General features: G+C 41.6%; 1 protein-coding gene across 1 annotated transcript in view; it reads left to right on the forward strand.

Annotated features, from left to right (window-relative positions):
* The first annotated feature begins 4,710 nt into the window (after nt 1-4,710).
* Nucleotides 4,711-17,536, forward strand: part of LARP4B (La ribonucleoprotein 4B) — a 57,578-nt gene continuing 44,752 nt past the window's right edge. The window contains exon 1 of the mRNA XM_067291915.1: nt 4,711-4,790. The gene's annotated coding sequence lies outside the window, so the exon portion shown is untranslated. The remainder of the gene's footprint in view (nt 4,791-17,536) is intronic.

The following is a 17,536-nucleotide window of genomic DNA, read 5'->3' on the forward strand; positions in this document are numbered from 1 at the left end:
CTAACTCAGGTGATCAAGGAGCTGACAAGGAGAGGCTCTCTGCTGGACATCATACTTACAAAAAAAGAAGAACTTGTTGGGAATGTAAAAGTTGGGGGCAGCCTTGGTTGCAGCAACCATGAGATGGTGTAGTTCAAGATCCTGTGAGGAGGGGGCAAGGCAAAAGGCAGAATCACAATTCTGAACTTCAGGAGAGCAGACTTCAGTCTGTTCAGGGACCTGCTTGGAAGAATCCCATGGGATTTGGCCCTGGAAAGAAGAGGTGTTTAAGAGATCTGGTTGATATTCAAAGATCACCTCTTCCAAGCTCAAGAATGGTCCATCCCAACAAGCAGGAAATCTAGCAAAGGTGTCAGGAGGCCTACATGAAAGAACAAGGAGCTCCTGACTAAACTCAACCATGAAAAGGAAGTGTACGAGAGGTGGAAGTAGGGACAAGTGACCCAGGAGGAATATAGAGACACTGAGTGTGCAGGGATGGGGTTAGGAGAGCTAAAGTGCATCTGGAGTTGAATCTGGTGAGGGACGTGAAGGGCAACAAGAAAGGCTTCAAAAAATACATAAGCAGCAAAAGGAAGGCTAGAGAAAATGCGGTCCTGCTGCTAAATGATGCAGGGGCCCTGGTGACAAAGCACACAGAAAAGGCTGAGGTACTGAATGCCACCTTTGCCTCAATCTGTACTGTTAAGACCAGCCTTCAGGAAATTCTGCCTGAACATAAGAAAACAATTCTTCACTGTGCGGGTGGTTGAACACCAAAACAGGTTGCCCAGAGAGGTTGTGGAGTCTCCATCCTTGGCCATGGGCAACTTGCTCTAGTTGACCCTGCTTGAGCAGGGGGGTTGTACTGAAGTACAAATAATATATATTTAAAATACTGCTCACCAAATCAGTACAATATGGAATGGTTTACGGATTCTATTTAAGCTGCAATTTTATGACAGCAATAGCCCATTGCAAGCAACCATTTAGGATCTTACGTTTGAAAAGGTCTCTCTCTTCCTGCAAAGCTGGGTAACAGCATCAGGAGCTACAAAGTATTACTTGGCTCATATGATCTCACAAACTACAAAGTACTGAGTGGTTTGTGGGCTTTGGCATGTGTTCCAGGACAGCAACTCTTAAATACTGATGAATCACAGAGCCTTGTCCCGTTGATCTGCAGGATAAAACATTCTGAGAATGCAACTACTAGACAGTAGTTGAAAGGTGTTAAAAAAAAAAAAAAAGAAGAAGAAGAAGAAGAAAGGAGACTAAGACAGGAGCTTCCTTACATAGCAAAGCTCCTGTCTCAGTAGAAGTTTTTATTTTGGTCACCTGAGTGCTTCACAAACCTTAATAAATAAAAAATAAATTTTAAAATCCTTATATCATTTTAACAATACATCACTAACATATTGATGAATAATTCACATAGTCCCTTTGGGATCTGTTCAACCACAGATCAATAAAAAAACAACTAGTTAGTCTAACTTCGCTTTACTTTTGTGGACTAATAATGCTACTGTTTGCACACACTGTTCCTTCAGAGCTGCATTCTTTCTCCAGACTGCTTAACACTTGAGCTGTGGAGGAAATAGGAGCAGTTGCTATTGCCACACATCATCCATCGTTGATTAGTAATATTTCACTCATACCTGTGCACACATTCCTCAGCTACCAGCACACTAAAGAAACACATCAAATCTCTTTGATCTCAGCAGTATGCTATTAAAAAATGGAAGCATTCAATCATTAAGTTGTACATCCCCCACACTGAGAAGAGAATTAGAAGTGACCCAGGCAAGCAGAAAATTCATATTACTTTATGGATGAAAGTGCATTAGTTTGACTGTTACTCAATCACAATAAAACTTAACAATAAGGAAATAAAAATCATAAACCGAAAGTATATATTGGTATGTCTATCAATATATCACTTTCTATAACACTTTATAACACTGAACTTTTAAAAAACTTAGTCTCATATTATTTTTCCCCTTTAATAACACAATTAAGGTACACTGAGGGGAAGAAAAATTCCAAACAAACAGAATAAATTTTATCCATTCAGAAAAACTCCCACCTACAAGGAAGCTGCCTCCATGCGTTGGTCTTTCACAGCAGTCAATCAATCAATCAATCACTCTCCCTCTCCCATCAGCCATTGCTTCAGTTACAGAAAGGGAGATGAACTCTGCATTGTAAAACCCGAGCTAGTAGAAGGAATGATGTAGTGCAGTCTTTCTTATTAGTCTGATGTATTTGGGGTTTTTTTGCACAAATATTGCACTAGGGTAAGGTTTGAAGAAGACATGAAGGGGTACGTCTAAAGGGGTAAGTATCAGGAATTTTAAAGCCCTTCTATAATAAGTATATAATGGGTCTCATTATGTTTGAGAGCTTAAAATTAAAGTCTTTTTTCTTTTGCCGTTCATGAGAAGAACAGAAATCTGTTGAAACATATTCCAACGCTAAAGAGCAAGAATGATACGAGCTCTTTTGTAAAATAAAAAAGAACTAGGAATGGCAGTTGTTTCACTATTTTAGACTTCTGGGTAATTAATTTTTTATACAGCAGCTGCATGATGACCACCTAATAGATCATTTGTACTTCCTGTACATGCTTATATTCAAAACTAAACTTCATTCCTCTTCCTTATTCCCCTGTCCTAGCCATCTTCCTGAGGTCAGCGGTTTTTTCCTTATAATAATTCTATAAAAGTCAAGTAACTTACTAAGGAAAACAACATCTACGCTAGCGGAAATACTTGTTTGCCCAAGAATGAATGCTGAGGCATGCTTCCCTCAATGAACAGTAAAGCCTCCTGTCTGATAAGATCTGACCCCATTTCAGGCACTATGATATGCTTTGTTGCCTCTTCTAGCTAGGGATTTGGAACAATATAGCAATTTTGAAAACAGTTCCAAAGGGTACTCGTGTGTCATTAGAATAGGTGTTCTAAGTTAATTGCAGTATTGTCTCTTTGGGAATTTCTATCAGACACCCTGAGAGCAGGAATATGACTCTTATCAGTAAGGATTAAAAATAGGATCTAGAAGGCCTTATCCAGATACAGCCACAAAATAAAAAGATAGGCAGCAATGTATGATATAGATAGTTATTGCCAGCTGATTGTGAGGTGATGTCATTTTGCTACATGGGAGGTAGACCTGAAGTTGAGCTGCAAGCTGAGGACTGGGAGCACTTGTAGAAGACAATTCTTTCTAACAATTTTTGACGTCCTGAAGGAGAAGAAACCACATTTTCCTTCGCCTAATTAACTGTAGTTAAAAACAAATTATGATTTGTACTAAATAACTATCACTATTTGACAAGACTTGTTTGTTCTTTGGTCAAAGGCACTTTTGAATCTCATGGAGATCACCTCAGTTTTACATAACTGAAGATCTACTCTGTTCCTCTATGTGGTAAACTGAGGTCCAGAAATAAAGAGAGCTCTACCAAGAGAATGGTCTCCTGTTTTTTATAACCAGCATGAAATACAAGGCTCATTCATGAAATACTCTTCGTGTAATGTTCCTAAAATCTTTCCATTTATGTGTTTCACTTCCTTTTTAAGTCAGAGCTGCTCAGCCTTATCCCACAGATTCTGCTATGTTAGGAGCTGGAATATTCTGTGACACGATCTGTCATTTTGGACAGGCAGCTGGATTCTCTCGCTGCTGTTGCGACCGTTTCGGACGGCTGCCATAGATCAACAGCACAAAGACGGCAAAGTATCCTAGACTCAGAGCTGCTAGCGAGGACGAGCACTCCTGCAACCCGGTCTGCCTGATCTCGGCCTCTGCAGGACAAGCCAAGCCCGGTTCTGTCCCGGTTGGAAGGAGCACTGCTGCCCGCCGGCCGCAGCTGCAGCCACGGCTGCGAGGCGCTGCCACCGGCGAGGCCCCGCCGCTGCTGCGGGAGGCTCCGGGGCTCCCGGAGGGGGCTGGAAGGCGACGCGCGGCTGAGCGGAGCTGCCGGGAGGCGCCACGTGCCCTCGAGGCCGGCGCGGCCGCGGGGAGGCCGGCGCGGCCGCGGGGCCCAGCCCGAGCCGGGGGCGCCCCCTTGCCGGGGAGGCGGCGGCCTCGCGACGGCGCGGCGGGGCCGCCGAGGGGCCGCTGCCCGCTCGGGCGGGAGGCGACGGCGGGCGGCGGCCCCTTCCGCCCGGCCCCGGCAGGTTCCACCTGCCGCTACGGTAAGTGAGAGGAGATAAAATTCCTCCGGCGGGCGGGCTCCGCCGGGCAGCGGGAGGCGCCAGCCCGCCTCCGCGCGCTCATTCAGAGCGGGTGACGTCAGGCGCGTCACGTGCCGCCGCGCGTCACGCCGCGCGCGGCCCCCTCCACCAATCCGGGGGCGTTGGTGCCGGCCGAGCGCGCCGCTCCGCGCGGCGCCGCCGGCCAATCCCTTCCGCCGGCGGAGGAGGGACTTCCGCGGGGAGCCGGAAGCGGGTCTCTCATGCGAGCGGGTGGTTGAGTCTCTCGGCTCGGAGACGTTTCGGGCCCGGAGCCGCCGCCGCCGCCTCCTTCTCCTTCTCCGTGTCCCCCCCCTCCCCCCCCGCTGCTGCTGTTGCTGCTGCCGCCGCCTGCGCCTCCTCCCGCCCCCCCGCTCTCGCTCTCCTCCTCCTGGCATCCGGCGGCGGCCAGGCCCCGGCGGCGGCGGCGGCGGAGCGAGAGGCCCCGGCGCGGCGCGGCGGAGAGCCCGGCAGCAGCGAGAGGCCGCGGCGCCCGCGGAGCCCCCTCAGCGCCCGCCTTCCCCCGCCGAGGCCCGGCCCGAGGGCGGCGGCGGCGGCGGCTGTTGGTGACAGGTGAGTGCGAGGGGCCGCCCGCGCCCGCGCCCTGCCGGCGGCGGGGCCGCTCGGCCGCCTCCCGGCGGGTGGCGGAGCGGGGGAGGCCCCCGCCGTGCCGGCCTCCGCCGCACCGGGGAGGCGGCCGGCGCCGCCATCTTCCCACCCGAGGCGGCTCTCGGGGGAGAGGGAGGAGGAGGAGGAGGAGGGATCCCGGCTCGGGGCCTCCATGGTGGCGGGGGCAGGGCGAGTTGCCGGGCTGGGCCGCCGGGGCCGCTCCTGCACTGTGGCCTCGCCGGGCGGCAGGCGGCCACCCCTCTGCCCGGCGCGGCCGGGTAGTCGGACCCGGCCCGTTGAGCTTTGCCCGCCACGGCGGGCTGGCGTCACCCGAGATATCCGTGGGCAGTGGGTGCGAGCGGCTTTGGAGACAGCGAGAAAGGGGTGAGTGGCGTGAAGGCATGCCTAAAGCTCCGGGTTTATAACGCCTGCTGGCTCTACTCTTTGCAGAGAGGGAGCTGTGACCCTTTCTAGAAGAGCATGCCTGGAGTAAGCAGCAGGTGCAGGCAGTATCAGCCCCTCACTGGTCGCTCCAGGCAGATGCAGGGCAGCAGAGGCTTCCCCTGAGAGCTGTTTCCTGAATAGGTGTATTAATCTCTGCGGGAGGCAGCAGGCCAGCTGTGCTGACAGGTTACAAAGCAATACCTGCAAAAACTAGCTGGCATGCAAATGTTGTTTTACCTCTAGGGTTTTTTGTTGTCGTTGTTGTTGCTGGGCCTTCACTAGTTGCTTCAGCTGAGTTTTTAAACTCTTGGTTTCAGTTTGCCCGGATGCTCCAAATTACTACGTAGCTTTGTCCAGCAGCTTAGACGCATGTGCATTTACAAAACAATGTTGTACAAAATTCCTGTGTGGCAGATCAGTATAATTATTTTTATTCTACAGGTATGGGAATTGAAGCAAAGTGGTTAAGGCTTGCCTGTGGCCATGGAGAGAGAGCTGCTTTCAAAACCACTATTTAAATTGAGTCACAGTTGGGGTGAAACCATGGCAATTCTGGCTTCCAGTCCTGCGTCTTGTCTTTGGCCTAGTTTTGTTGGCCTCCATAAGAATCCTTAATAAAATCATACTAGGAGTCTTCCTTATGTAGTACCTCAGGATGACTACTGAAAGGCTTTAACCTTTCATGTGGTTTAACTTTTACATGAAACTTGTCTTGTTTTTATGGATTGGATAAATTTTAAAAGGTCAAAGAATGTTTTGTTCTTTTTTAAACTTGCTGGGATTTCATAACTCTAGGGTTTTAATTCTGACCTGGTAACTTTTTATCAGTTGAACTTTCACTTATTTCCTGTTGACTTGTAAGCATTTCTTCAGGTTAATTCTTGAGATATGAAGCTAATCAGCTTGTTCACTTTGATTATTAGAATAACATTGTTTTCTAAAATGATTTTGAGGGGGAGGGAGAGTGCGAAGAAAACTAGGATTATGCCTCATAAAGTATGTATGGAAAATAGTGCATATTTCATATATAATGTTTATAGTAAATGTTATTCTTCTAGGTGAGTTACTATTTGTATGATATACTATTTATATAAAAGGCCAAAATTAGCTTTGTACTTAACTGGTCTTATATTTGGGAAAAAAGTATTGTTCCTTATTTGAAACTTAAATAAAAAAGGTAGGCTTATACAAATTAACAGAAAACATTTGACCTCTTGGATGTTCCTAAACAAGTTATTGTATATTTTTATGGTATATAATTGGGTACTTAAGTGCACTTAATATTCTGGATGTTAGAAGGTGAGATGAATTTTTTTCCGTTGTAATACTTTTTGTCAGGTGCTTGCACACATGCACTTTAAAGGAATAAAGGGGTCAGCACAAGCGTGTTCTTCCTTGTTGCTTTTTATGGCTTGCTCTAATGCAAGTAAACATGCAGAGAGGTATGGATGAGGGGTGTGTGTATACGTGTGTGTGAAAATATTTATATATATAAAATATATAAATTATGTATGTATCTTATTTCTGGTTCAGTAGAGAGCAAGATGGAGGAGCTGGAACTGGAGTCAGATATTGAAGAGGGTTTGGGGGTTTTTTTGTTTTTTTTAATTTTTTTGAGACAGTAATCATATAAGTAACTTTCAGGTATGATGTTTAACTTGATTAGAGTGAACTTAACTACTTATTTTATATAAATGCAAAGCAAATACAGTTAGCTTTGTCTAATCTAGATGTTCTGTGGAGATCTACTGCTGCATTTCCTATTAAATCTCATATCTGGCAAAGGATTTGGCTTTAAATCAGTTGTGAGCTTAATTGGCATGGTAATATAAACTCTTTGTTAGATATTTGTTACATTACCTTCCAAAAGGTACACACTAGATGCAGAAAAGTCATGTTTCTAGCTATGGTGCGTGACAAATCTGAAGTGACAACTGAAAGGTAGCAAGAAAGGAGTTATCTACACCTAAATACTTTGTTTCTTATGTGTTTCATTATTTTAATTTTCTTAAACTAAGTGACTTTCTGGCCATCCAGAATGTACCCCTGTTTAATTCCAGGGTTCTTGTAGATGTTCATCAGACTTTCATGTTCTTATAAATTAACAGGTAAACCACACAAAAAGCATATAAAGCACTTGGTTTACGATTTCTTGTCTGTGTTGGAAAAAGTAAGTTTCAGCAAGGGCAGTGGCCTTATTATCTTTTCAAGAACAGTGTTTTTGTCTTGGAGATGCTCTATGAAAGAAGGTGTGAAGGTGGTTGTAGAGGAAGCTAACAAATGCAGTGTCAAGAAGGCTATCTCTGGTGTAAGGAAAATGGCAAAAGAGACTAGACGAAGTAAACAGAAAACAGTTTCAAGTCTGGGAACTATCAGGCTTTGGAAGGTGTGATTTTTGTACGTGTGTGAGATGAACTGTTATGTGATGCAAGACACTGTCAAAATGTAGTTTACGTAGCATGCCGTTTCCTTAAGCATTGCTGGTAAAATGACTTTTTTAGACAACAAACTTTTGTGCAACTCTTAGAAATAACTATGGAACACAGTCTGTGATTGTATTCCTATGTGTAGTTAGTGGTATTAAACTAATACAAGTCTTGCAAATCTCTTATAGTTTGCATGCAGAACTGGAACACAGGTATGAGTGGAAAGGAAGGATGTTACAAAATAGGAAGTTGTAAAGAAGAAAATTTACTCCTCCCCCTGCAATTTTGTAAGAGGCAGTAGAATGGGCTGGTGTGGAGAACCGCATAGAAGACCAGTAAAATATACTCTTGAAGTAAAGGCCTAGGGAAGATACTTGAGCAATGATATTTCTGAAGCAAGACATATGTATGCTGAATTTAATATTATTGTTTTAGTCCATATAAAACGGGAACTAGACAACTGGATAGAATTTCACAAGCTAAACCAGTCATCAAAAGTGGGGAGGGGAAATTAATGTAAAATTTGAACTTTGAAATAATGCAAGTTATTTATGTGATATCTTAAGAAAATCACAAAAGAGAACCTAGAACTGCTTATATGTTTTATTTTGTCAAAAATAGCAGCTGAAAAGGTTATAAATACAGTTGTTCCAAAACATTAGCTATGTAGGGAAAAAGTTCTCTTTTCTTTTCACATATATTATTTCACATGTATCACTCCTCTGTGCTAGATTCGGGGCAAGCTAGTATGTCAACAGTCACATGTGAAAATAGAATTGCACTGAAACACTTTCTCTGAATTATAAAACTCAGTGATATTTCACCTGGTCAACAAAAATCTTGTTTGGTGCTGTAGATACTGGGTAACTGAAGGAGACCCCTTGGTATTCAACAGTCCGTTTAAAAACAGATTCACTGGTCTTGTTTGAGTTCATCATAAAAGTTTTCTAAAACCTGTAAGTTTGAGGCTTTTGTTAGACGTAGGAGACTAGATGATTTCTGTACCACCCATTCATTTAAACTCTTCTACCCAAGTTTGACCATTTAATGTGCAAAAGCAACAGATTCTAATAATTGGTTCATAGTTGATCTGTCTTAAACTTTGGTGGTATCATGGAGCCAAGACTACCATGTTGCTGTTTCATAGTACTTCATTCTTTTTTGCTATTTTTTGCTCCAGCAATATATTTTTTCCATTGGTCTTTCACATTTGTATGTTCTTTGTGTGTGTAGTGTGTTTTTAAAAGGAGGGGCCTTCCATTCCATTAGGGAGCAGATGCTGCAGAGTAATTGCTGTGGACAACAGAGGTACTTGGGACTGCTTAAATTAGGTGCAGCTCTAACACAGCCTAATTCTTCAATTAGGAGAGCCATGAAGGTGTGTGTTCTGTGATGTATGCTGCTGCAGGTATTCTGTGTCTGCCGATGTGTTTCAGGAACAGCAATTAACTCCAAAATTGGAAGTCTGACAGAGGTCACTAATATGTGGCTAGCTACTTTGGCCTACAACTTTGCAGTAAATTGGGGAAAAGCTGTTTTGATGCCCTGATGAATCACCAATTTCTTTGAGCCTTAATCGTTTCTAACATTCATTTACTGTGGAGGGCTGGGCTATGCATACTCTGGATCCTGTCAGTCCAGCTCCTTAATGGGTAGTTGAATGATGTAATACAAAAGGAATCATTCGTTCATAAGCTGAATGAATTGCTGCCTCTGCACTTCCAGCAGCCCTGTTGTTATTCGCATAAGGCTATCGACATGTAAGGAGCTGGTGTCCCTGAGATTGCATCCTGCAATAAAGGTTTGTACTAGATTGCCTTTATGGCCGTCTAAGAGTTCATGAATACCTGAAGTTCCTGTGTGCGTGTGTGTATACACATGCACCCACAAACACACGTCTGGTATGGTAGCAAATGGTGAATTAGAATTGTTTGGCCTGTTAGGGACTTCTTCCAGAAATGCCTGTATCACACTCTCTGTTGAAAATAGTCCATACAAACCAATGGCAATATGAAAACTTTGGAAATTATGCCTTCAGATGATATCATAAGTTCACCTGGAACTTGTTTGGGAACATATTATATTTTGGGAGTAGTTGTAGACTGTATAGTTAAATTATTTTCTCTAGAGCTTGCTTTTCAAACTGTCCTGGGTTTTTTGCAAGTCTGTTTAATACACTGTCACTTAATTTTGCTTATATATTGCCTGCATTTTCTTTTTGTATGAATATCAGAGGTATTTTGCTTATGTTAATTCTCCTTCAACTTCATTCTGGTCCATCTCTGCTGGCTTCTGGGAACAGAAAACAGTGAAGAAGCATTAATACTTTATTGACAATATTCATCAGGCAGACTTCAGTCTGTCCTGCTGGTGCTGGTTATGAATTTGCTTCATAAAAATTGTACTTTTTTTGTTGTTGTTGTTGTTCCCAAGTGTCTCTGCAGACCTAACATTCTGCAAGCTATTTTCAAGTATTTTGTAATCATAGGATGTCAGTGATCTGACAGGGAGTCCTGAGAAATAAAATATTATCTAAATAGTAATTGTGTTGAGGAAAAAAATATTTAACCATTTGATAAAACTCTCGTGTCAAAAACTTAATAAAATATTTGAGAAGCCTTGCAGTGAAGTCTGCTGGTAGCTTTTTGGGTTTGTTCCCAGTCAGTGTTGGTATTCTTAAGCATATTTTTACAGGTTGTGATGCTGTCACTGGTTGCCCCACAACAAAATCTTATTCTGTTGACTGTTGTTCAAACAAGGAACTGATGAATCAACAGACCAATGTCCAGAGTAGTTTGCTTTTTCATACCCTAGTGCTGGAGGTTTACGCTTAAATGTTTTGATGTGTCGTACTGGTTTCAGGTTCTTATCCTGGGAATTAGAAAAATAGAGCAAAACTGCAAAATACATCAGGATATAGTTACTTTAAGCCCTGAGGCCTAAAGTTTAGGAAACTGCAAATTCTGCGCATATAGGTAGCTATCTTATCTCAGAGTTTCATTCCCATTCAATGTTGTTGCTGCCCAATAGATAGGGACAGAAAATGATCAACATGTTGCTGTTTAAAGCAGCAAGGCAAACAATTTGGTCAAAATATCATTGCCTGCATTGGAATGTCTCCAAGATCTTAGGTCTGTATTCCTGTTCTGAAAGATTGGGGGGGGGGGGGGGGAATCATTACTTTTTTTATGAACCACTTGCAATGTACATTATTTTGTTACATATTGTAATTTTCAATTTTGTATTAATGTTCTGTTTTTAAATTGAGTAGATTCAAGATATCAGTGGAGTTTTAAGACTATCTATGCCCAGTTATTTTGACTTGTAAGGAAGAATTATTTTCCTTAAATCCAAGCTCAAGTATTGGAACACTCTGTCCTTTAACAGCAAGTCAAAACCTGAATTACCAGTAGTTTTGATTACAGTGATGCTTTAAAAAGGTGGGGTGCTCTAACTATGAACAAAACCCAGTAGATGATAGTGCTTCATATAGTGCTTTAAAAATAAGTAAATGTTGTTTCTGATTTCAGTGAAGCTTGTAATGGAGGATGAAGGCTTTTATCAAAAGAGGAAATAATACTAAAATGACTGGATTATTTGGGTTAAATTCTATTTTTGGCAAAGAGGTTAATGAAATAATCATTGGCAAAAGCTTTAGCTTGCTTTTTTTTTTTTTTTTTTTTTTTTTTTTACAAACCCTTAAAGTTAAATGGTGTTTCTTCTGTAAGTAGTTTAAATCAAATTTCACTTCAGATTTGGTCCTGAACATGTTTCAAAACTTAACCTGAAATATTTCAAGTAAGTGAACACCTTTCAAGCCATCTTAAACACACACACACACACGCACACACACACACGCACGCACTCTGAGGGGAGCTTATCCTAGTTTGTATGGTTTGCAGAACAATACTGTTCATTAAAATAATACTTGCATGCCCAAGGATTATTTTATGCACTTTTATTGAAGGAATAGTTGTTATTACATCTTTTTCTTTCACTGCTGTCACTGTCAATGACTTATCTGGCTCAGTATATGCCTCCCACCTGGACTCCAAATAAGTGTACACCCTTTTCTCTCTGTCATTTTTCCCAGACCTTTTCTGACTGAAGTTACGTTATACCAGCACTATGCCAGCTGCCCCATCTGTATGCATCAAATCTCTTCAGAGTCCTAGTAAATGTAACTGACTTAGTTTTACTTGCTTTTAAATTTGAGGTCCTTGACTTAAGATTTCTGCTTCCATGAATTAAGCATTTATTGTGTTTTAATGATGATAAAGAACTTGCCAAATAGGCTTTGAAGCTGTCTATATGTCTTAAAGGACAATTCAAAGCACTGAAAATATTAAGTATCCCAGAAGTTCTTAATATGATGTTTGACCTCAGCTTGCTTAAGCAAAGCGCCGATTGCAGCCTTGAGACATGAAATACAAATAGCAATATGATTATTCTAAGAAGATAGGTTTATTCAGACCAGTTGAAGAATGTCAGACTTCTAACCTCATCCTTGGAAGTGCTGTAAATATTAACCTTACAGTTTCAAGTAGTGTTTTTAGACTTGTCTTTCATCACAAAATGCTGCATTCTCTTCTGCCAGCTTCCGGATTGTCGGAAGAAGGTGCTGTCCATAAAATTCTGCGTGGCAGTTCTGTAAGGAATGGTAATTTCCTTGAACTATCCTGCCTAGAGTCGCTAACAATTTTTAGCATTATGGCAGGGTATCGCCTGTTTTCTGGTTTGCAGTATGGTGAAGTGTGAGGGAAAACTTAAAGATCATTTTGGTAAATCGGAAGGAGGAACATCTAGTGGTTGAAACGAGGAAGTTCATTGTTCCCAGCATTGCTGAACTGACACTCCTAAGGCACAGCCATTTAGCTTCTTCCCTGTATGCACGTGCTAAAACTGTTGCTACTTTTTCATGCGTCATACCTTTTGAAGACTCAGAGTTTCTTGGAAAAATTAAGAGGCCAAAGAGCACATCAGTTGCTGCATCTTACTTTACTATCTGTTTCAGTTTTCTAAAACTATTTTAGAACTTCCAGTTGTTCTGAGAAATAAGCATAATCTGTGAGATGGCAAGTCTGCTTACTGTGAGACTGGCACGCTAAGATGCTGGGGAGTTCACTGTCTTTTCAGGTTTCTAATAAGTTCCTCAGAGAGGAAGAAGGTTTCTGTTCCAAGTCAGGATCAGTTTCAATATTAGAATGAAAGCTGCCTCTCATGATGGAAGTGCAACAGTTTCTGTAATCTTTACGGCTGTGTGTGAGCTCTTAACATGGTGAGTTGCTGCTTCCTTCAGCATTGGAAATTGGAGGATTAATCTCTCCCACTTCCCTTCAACAATACTTAAAAAAACCCAAACAACCAAACAAAAAAAAAAAAACTTGGTTAAGTGAGATCAAGCCTGTTATGCGGGGAGAAGAGAAAGGGGAGAGGAGCAGGGAAGAAGTGCTTGCATAATAATTCTTCAAATGTACGTAAGCTGATTGAAGATACACAGTCAAATGAGACAGACAGTGCTCATTGTGGACTCACCTGCTGGAATCAGATATTTTTCCTGTAACCTAGTGCTCTTCATTTTCACACATATCTGAAGACTTTCACGTGGCTTTTTGATAGTCAGGTTAATCTCATTACCTGGTGTCCTATTGGCTTAGCAAAGAAGCAACGTAGGCTGAAGATATGTGGATTTTCTTGTGAAGTTTCCCCTATTCTAAATAAATCAAAGTTTAAGAGTTTAAGTTACCATCTGGCATTCTGAAAGTGGCTATTTATAAATAGTACAGAAATGAAAATCGCAACAATATTTTGAGATCCTCATAGTCACTGGTACTAATAGGTGTCCACTCCTGCCCCATCTGCTCCAGGGCAAGCTTTAATTTTTTTCCCAACTCAATTTACAGCTTCCAGTCAGTCAGTTGTCTTGGTCATCTGCTGTGTGTGTGTACAGAGGTGTTGTGCAATTGTTAATTCATGTGACCTTAGTGCAAACAAGCAATACAGTTGATGATGAATTAGATGAGTGTTGCATTCCATGGTACTAACCTTTAGAAACAGTATTTTGTGGTGCTTTCCTTAAGCTTCCATTAAGAGAAATTTTTAATTTCTGCATCAGTAAACAATATTTAATGTTTTACATTAAAAGTCTGGAATAATCTCCCGGCTAAATTGTAGGTATAAAGATATCTAAAGTTATTAAGAAGCTTTGACTTTCAGAGAAAAATGAAATTAGCCAAGGATCTCACCGATGCATCTACAGTTAATATTTGTGCAGTAGATAACTGTTGGTATTTTTACTAACGTAAATAATTTTAATTGCTAAAAACTGCTTATTTGCATTACCTCTGCTTTGCCTTCTGTTTGTTGATCAGAATCTCATTGCACTCGACACTGTGCAAACAGACTGTTGCCTCATAGCATAGTTAAGGCTAACAGGTAGAGGCAGGTGGATGGGTACATTACAGTCTTAGTCGTGGGTCAGTATAATATGAGATGCCTATATCTGGGTGAAAACTTCAGTGGGTGGGCTTCTGTTTTTGTGTCCATATGCATTAACTGAAAAAAATCTTGTGAAAGGAGGGAGTTTCCACCCATTCCAAAGTTTGTTAACCCATGTTAAGTATAAACGTGATTATCTTTGGACTTAGCCATTATTTAGTCTGACTGTTGTTAGAGGATTATACAAAAAGCCAATCTTCCTCTAATATTAAGCTCATTTAACATATGTGGTCTCTGTTAAACAGCTTGGAAACAGTAGCAGGTGTGAAATGCTGTGTAGAGACTGGGGTTTAGCACTCCAAGCTTGTCCTGTTGTTGGTACTTCTAAGCCTGGTCGCCCTTTATTCAGGCTTCATTGGTTTTCTGTTTTTCAACACGAGCAGCGGTTCTCGTTGACCTGTTCTTTCGCTCTTTGCTTCAGTCCAGGCATTCAACTGGGACTACTTTTGTGAAAGTCCTGTAGCTATGTTACCTCCTCTCCCCACCCCCCAGTAGGACTACCTGTGGTGCTTTGTGGGGCAAGAGTAAGAGCAGCAGCAGTGAGGTGGGCTTGAGCCATTATGTTTTGCTCAGAACTGCAGGGCTGTTTGCAACACTGCTGCTGTCAAAGGTGTTTCCTAGAGAACAGGAAGGAGTGTGCATGGCACAGTTCTTCAGCTTGCTGCTTCTCTCTTCTCTTCTGCTGGTGAGCTCAGAGATCGAAGTGTTTGTGCAAACTGCGCCTGTGCAGTTCTCTTTGACGCTTTGTAGAAAGAGGGATTGTTTAAATTTACTTTAATTCTGCTCTTGCTGATGAAGTTCTCTGTCCAGGGACAATAAGAGAGACCAGGGCTGGGGGTGGGGAGGTGATGAAGTGCTCATGAATCTAATTGAAAGAGAGCGATGGAGTATTTTAACGGAAACTCATCATACTTTGTTTGAGGTACTTGCCTGATTTGCTCGAGTGGCAAATAGCTGATCTCTCTTTCATGAAAGAAGACCTTTTTCTTTGTGTATGCTTTTAAATTTGGTAGGTCATGGTAATGAATGTAGAATTTGTGATCTGCTAGTTGAAAGCATTCAATATGGACAAAAGTACCAGCTTTTCAAGAGAGGATGGGGTTGTGCAGATGATGTGGAGAATAATGACCATTGATGCTTTCTATTAAGGTGGCGTTTCACCTTTCATTTCAGAAGTATTGTGGTTTGGCTAAGCTACTAACAGCTTTAACTCTGCCATTTGTAGGGTTGCTGTGATAATACACAAAAAGGAGAGTGAAGGGTTTATTTTAATTAAGTTTAGCATTTTTTGAAGTCACTGTCTGATAAAAGGATGTCTGATATAACATGTGGGAGCTATGATAGAAATAAAATACGCATCTTCTGGATGACCTGCAGGGTGTGTGCTGTTAGTCCACTTAAGGTGAGGAAAACAAGTCTGTGGCTTTGTGATGGATGTGCTGCATACAGCAACCCCAGTTAATTAATAAGCTGTTCTTTTTAATGTTATGTGCATCAGTCTTCGGTCAGGAAAGTGCTGCTTCAGGTTTGAAAATTGAAAACAATCTGTAAGCGAACTGGGAACTCATGACACAATTACATTTGTCTTCGAGGCACGTGATACTCTAATCTGGTACAAAAATTTCTTCCCTGTCAGTTATTCTGGATTTGATGGGTCCTCTTAGTGTTCTTAAATGGCAGGATTTCTTAGATTATATACTCTGAAACATGTAATGCATTGCATTACTGACAGGGTGTGTTGCGCAGGCTGATTAGTGTATTTTGTGAGTGATGTTTGAGTGTGCGTCTGATAGTTCCTGGATGTAGAAGTTACCTTCTTGATGTGCAAGACGACCACAAACAATCTGGGCAAGACCTTTTAAAACTAAATATAGACACTGTATTTCCTTTTAAAAATACAGTGCATAAAAAAACAGACTTAAAAATGATGTTCAGGGTTGTTTGCTGGTTAGGGTCATCCCCTTATCTTGTGTGTACTACTAAGATCTTCCTTCCTAATGTTTGAGATTAGGTGATTGAATAAGTCCAACTTTATGCCTTTTTTTTCCCCACAGTATTTTTCTTGCATTTGATAGAAAGACTTTTTCGTATACTTCTGTATAGAGTACTTATTTACCAGTATCAGGTTTCTTTGGTATTTTATCACATTTGTTTAGTAACTTGTTAGTTGTCCAAGAGATACCAAGCAATTATTGTAACAATCTGAATTTCTGGACTAGCAGAGTGATCAGTTCTAGTCTGCAGTACCATTGCCTGTGTTTACGTGCAAATTAGGATCAGAAAGCTTAGTAAATGATAGAATTACAAATCACTTGTGAAGTCTAATACAGAAAAGTTTGATAGATCTTTAAATAGGGAAATTCACCCTTCTCTTTAAATAGGAAAATTCACTGTTTCTCTTGAAATTGCAACCACTCTTAGAGGAGAAATTACTAAGTTTGAAGAGATGATTAACAGAATTACAAAAATCAGACAGTTTTGGAAGCTATCAACCTTATAAAACAGATTTTTTTAAAAACCTGTTGAGTAGAAATACAGCAGCAGCTTTAAACTCTCAGAGCCAGTGTTTTCTATTACTGAATGTTAAAAATGTTGCAGCATTAGAATTTAGGTGATTTTTCCGGTGCATTGTGTTTCTTGCAGAGAGCTGGTTGCCATGTGGTTTTAAAATGCCTTATGTCTGCCAAGCGTCAGGTTGGAGGGCTCAGCCCTCCCCACATGCCTTCACGGCCGCTCTTCTTCAGGAGCGACAAGGCTCCCTGGGTTCGGGTGCTGCTGGGGATTCCTGGGCAAAAGCAATCTTTTTGGCAGGAAAGAAAACTGAAGCAAATCAGACTGCACTTCTCTTGGGTTTTGGGAGACCTGACTTTCCAGTCGTCATACTGGCGCTTACACTGAATGTATGCACTTTCTGAAACATTCATCTGGCAGACTTCGATAATGTTTGGGCATGTGGTCAAGCTAAGCTCCAGGGATGAAACTTTCAACTTTTCCCCCTGCTGTTCAGAGAGTCAGCAGTTAAACAAATTGAGCCCTGTGCTGATTTTTAAAATAGAAGTTAGATACTGAATACACTACTGTAGACGCATGTTGTGACTAAACATTTATGTCATGTCAACTTTTTAAGCACTGTTATGTAATACAGAGCTTACAACTTCTGTAGACAAAGAATGATGATTGTGGAAATCACCGCTGACAGATGTGCTCTTCTGGGCTGTTAGATTTTTCTTTCACGGTTATTTTGTCTGCTATGATAATGTAGCCACTTAATATTATATTTCATTTTAAATAATACCACCCTTTGATATGTTACTTGTTGCATCTGCTGCTCTATAAAGAGTG

This window comes from Apteryx mantelli, chromosome 2, assembly GCF_036417845.1.
Source record: "Apteryx mantelli isolate bAptMan1 chromosome 2, bAptMan1.hap1, whole genome shotgun sequence".
Classification (NCBI taxonomy): Eukaryota; Metazoa; Chordata; class Aves; order Apterygiformes; family Apterygidae; genus Apteryx; species Apteryx mantelli.